The sequence below is a fragment of the Pteropus vampyrus genome, unplaced genomic scaffold (genome assembly GCF_000151845.1).
Source record: "Pteropus vampyrus isolate Shadow unplaced genomic scaffold, Pvam_2.0 Scaffold19, whole genome shotgun sequence".
NCBI lineage: Eukaryota > Metazoa > Chordata > Mammalia > Chiroptera > Pteropodidae > Pteropus > Pteropus vampyrus.
The window spans coordinates 1,519,765-1,523,954 of record NW_011888800.1 but is presented as its reverse complement, the minus strand read 5'-3'; positions in this window follow the sequence as shown (position 1 = coordinate 1,523,954).

The window sequence follows — 4,190 nt, the reverse complement described above, 5'->3', positions numbered from 1 at the left end:
GACAGGCGTCTGCTAGTGTGTAGTTTGTGTGCATGAGTGTGCCTGGGTGCCTGTGGGTGCGTGCAGACACCAGAGGAAACACAGTCTCTGCTAGAGGGCACTTCCTGTTACCTAAATGAACCTGCTTCCAAAGGGAACGGCGCAGAAAGCCCACACCACCTGAGGCACATTCAAGCGGGGAGGGCTGTGGTCCGGTTTTGCCTTTGTCTTCCATGTGCCCTCCTGGGGACCAGAGTCTCCCTTCAGAATGAATGTTAACGAAAGAGGTGACTCTGAGGGCAAGAGACCTGTTTTAGTGCTGTCTTAGACGAGGGAAAGGTATTTCAACCTGTGCTTGCTTCCACCCTTCCTCCTCCTTTCCATGATCCATCCCTGCTTAGGATCTCAGTGACTATTTTAGTCTAATCCCCTATTTGCCAAGGGTTCTAAATTAACTCACTTGATCATGGATGTAAGTGTTTCCCAGTTTGAGAAGACCCTTCAGACTCGCAGGGAGGTTGGTAAGGGCACGGGCAAGAAGGATGGAGGAGTGAGAGAAGTGAGGGACCGAGTGTGAGAACCAGTTGGGCCCAGCAAAATTCAGTTGGGAAATGTGCAGAGTCCTGGAAGGCCAACCCCAAAACACAGTGAGACTCATGCTTCAGCAAGTTTTTCCTAATATTTAACCAGAACCCAAGCGAACGGAGGAGAAATGAAATTGTCAAAAAAATTACTAATTTTGGCCGTTGCTGTGATCTGCTGAAAGTAACTGTGTCCCAATATCAGATTTAAAACGTGTATTTTCAGAACCAAATGAGTGAGGTAAACTCAAAGAGCCATTTCTTGCTTTGCCCCTCACGGAGACAATAGATGTAGTTCAGAACCCCCAATGCAGGGATAGGAAAAAAATGAAAACCTCGTAAGTACTAAGTTCTAATAGCTTTCTTTTGATTTGGTTATAATCACTTCTTTCCCAGTTCATTATTTCTGTGTAATGCTTCTGAGAGCCACAACCCTGTATTATATAGATGCTGCCTCTGCTTAATGTACCTGACAATAAAGAACCAGGCTAAGATTAGGGCCTGCTCCATTTTAGCTAGAAGTTTGTTTTGGGTCTCTTTGTTTTAGCCATTGATAAGAGTTTGAGCTGGAGAGCAGAGGGGGGTAAGGAAATAAAGTAGATGGCTTTTGGCTCACGAGTAGTTTAATGCCCTCGAGGAGAGATGTGAAGGGCCTTCTTTTGCTCTCTGAGGGTCTAGTAGGAAACCCCAGGTAAGAAATCAGAGCATTTGGGTTCCTTAGCTCTCTGTCTACTGCTGGGGCATCCTGTAACATTGTAACTCTTCAGAACCTACTGGTAGAGGCTGTCCTCTGATTAAACTTGGGCTACTTGCAATACCTACGTAAGATTTATGTGATGGCTAAAGTTCTATGTGGGTAAACCTTACTGCATTTTGGGTTTGGCTAACCTCTTCTCTTCAAGCCTGAGGTTTTATCTGTAAACTGCACCCCTCCCCCAACACGCTTTTTGCCTTGTCTCTTCTCAACCTCATTAGCTGAGTCATGTGCGACATGGGAAACAAAACGCCAAAGACTTGGGTTTCAGTTGCCCATCAAGGCCCCAGTATTCACAGGACCATTGCAACTAAAGAGGCTGTTTTTATTTTATTTTTGTTTTGGTTCAGTGTTCACCCATCTAACAACTAAACAGGACCCATACTTTGAGGCAGAAGTGATTTCGAACACCCAAAATATTGGGTCTAATTTTAAAACTTTTAAACTCACTACTGATGATCCTACACTAGGCAAATCTGTGCAGACACAGAGTCTGTGCATTTTGTATACACTGTATGCCCTTGCCCTACATCTTTCTATCGTCTACATCCTCCAACAATAAAGCACAGAATGGATTTAATTAAGCACTCAAATGTTAAGCCAGAATTTTGAGGGTGGGGGAGAGGAAGAGAAAGGGGAAAGAGCTGGAAATGTAAAACCACACTAGAGAGGAAAAATGACATTCAGAACAAGCAGACACTGAATTTCTCTTGTTTTAACTCTGCCACAAGCATGCAATTGTGTTAAAAAGATTTGACTTAAGTTGGCAGCAGTAATCTCCTTTTAGTAGCTTGTACCACAGTCTTGCATGTAAGTCGAATTTGGCTTAAGTAAAGAGAATTTCCTCGAAATTAACTTCACTGGGATAATCAGCGTAACTGCCCTAAAAAACACAGCACTAGCCAAGGAGGAAAACGTCTGCTTTTCTTACTGTGCCTATATTAAGACTAGCACAAGTACAATGTGCCTTCCAACATTTATTGAAAGTACCATATCTATTACATATTGTATTGGAATCACCGATGATGTAATGATATGTTTTTTCATTACTATAGTAGAATTTTTTTAATGGCAAGATATTTGCAATCTTGGTCTTTCCTATTAATGCCAAATACCAAATATTAATTTTCTGACGTACACTCTGTGCTTGGCATTAAATGAGAAAAACATACATCCTGCAAGTCTGTAAGTTGTTTTTTGTTATTGTAGTTCTTCAAAGTTCAAAATGTAAGCGAAAAATCTGGAGGAAAGGATAATTTCCACTGTGTGGAATGTGAATAGTTAAACAAAAAGTTATGGTTATTTAATGTAATTATTAATTCAAATCCTTTGGTCACTGTGATTTCAAGCATTTTTTTCTCCTTATTTGACTTCCTTTGAGGTGAGCAAAGAAGAGGCTGGCACATTATATGCTGTTGGAGGCTTTTATCCGGTCAGAGGGAAACAGTATAACCTTGACACATCTGAACATGCTTTACAGAGTCAAGACCCGAGCTTTTATTATTTTTTTGACTGAATGTTCCTTAAAGGTTAACATTTCTGAGGCAATATTAAGTGTAATTTTAAATATTATTTGGAAGACATAACGTGTGTGTACAAACAAATAGCAGATAATAATGAATAGTTCACAAGTCCTTTTAAGGAGAAAATCTAAAATGAAAAATGTATGTGCAGAACATTTATAAATGACTAGTTAATGCTTAAGAGTGAAAGTAGTTCTATTGATTTGTCATTCTCAAGATATTTAATATCAACTGCATTATGTATTATATCTGCTTTAATCATTTAAAAACAACAGAGGATTATATAGATTATGATTGAGGTACTTTGCTGTGTATGAGGATGAGGGGGATTTGATAGTCTTATAAAAGCTAATTTGGTTTAATGCAAAGTTTTATGAATCTGGAACTAGAATTCAGTTTCTCTCAAATTATGTTCTATATAACCTTTCCAAAGAGCAACCAATAAATTGAACCTCTTCTCTGTTTGCGTGTGTGTGTGTGTATATGCATGTATTTTTAACTGGTAGTATTCACGGGGTAGGAGTCGGGGCAGGGATTCATTTGTCATGGGAAAGGAGTTAGAAAAAAGATAATTAGATCTCGTGTGAGCTCAAAGGGAATTTATTTCTTCCACCTAGCCTTTCCAGATCCCTCTTGATTTCAGTTTCAGTAGGACAGCTCAGGCCGTGGCAGTTAGAGGTAGGAGAGAGCTGATGTTCAGGGGAAAGCACCAACCTTTTTTCCAGAACTAGAGAGAAGAGTTAGAAAGGGTTATGAGAAGCCTTCAGATAGTGGAAGTACTGTCACAGAAATGACGATAGTTTTATTTTGAGGTGTTCAAGGGGAAAATGGGAGAAAGAGTTTGGTCTCAGTAGCAGGAAGAGATTTCTATTGATAAGAGTGATTCAGCAATGCACCGAGCTGCCATCAGATGGTGACCTCCCAGCTCTTGGAAATGTTAAATCGTATGCTAGTTATTAGTCCAGAAAAGTCACTAAGCAAAGAGACAACAACAAACAGCAACAAATATGGGGGAATAGAAAAGAGAATGATTTAAAGAGTTATCACGTATTACTTACAATGCCTCGTTTTCAACCAAAAATTATGAGTCATGCAAAGAAACAAGAAAATATGGCCTGTATACAGGAAAAAAGAGAAAAGAAACTCCCTCAGGAAGCCTGGACACTGGACTTATTAGACACAGACTTTATATCAACTCTTTAAATATGTTCAAAAACTAAAAAAAAACCATTCTAAAGAACTTCAGGAAAATAGGAGAATGAAATTTCATAGAATCCTGAAGACCAATAAAGAGAGACATTATCTTTAAAAAGAACCAAATAGAAATTATGAAGCTGAAAAGTATAATAGCTG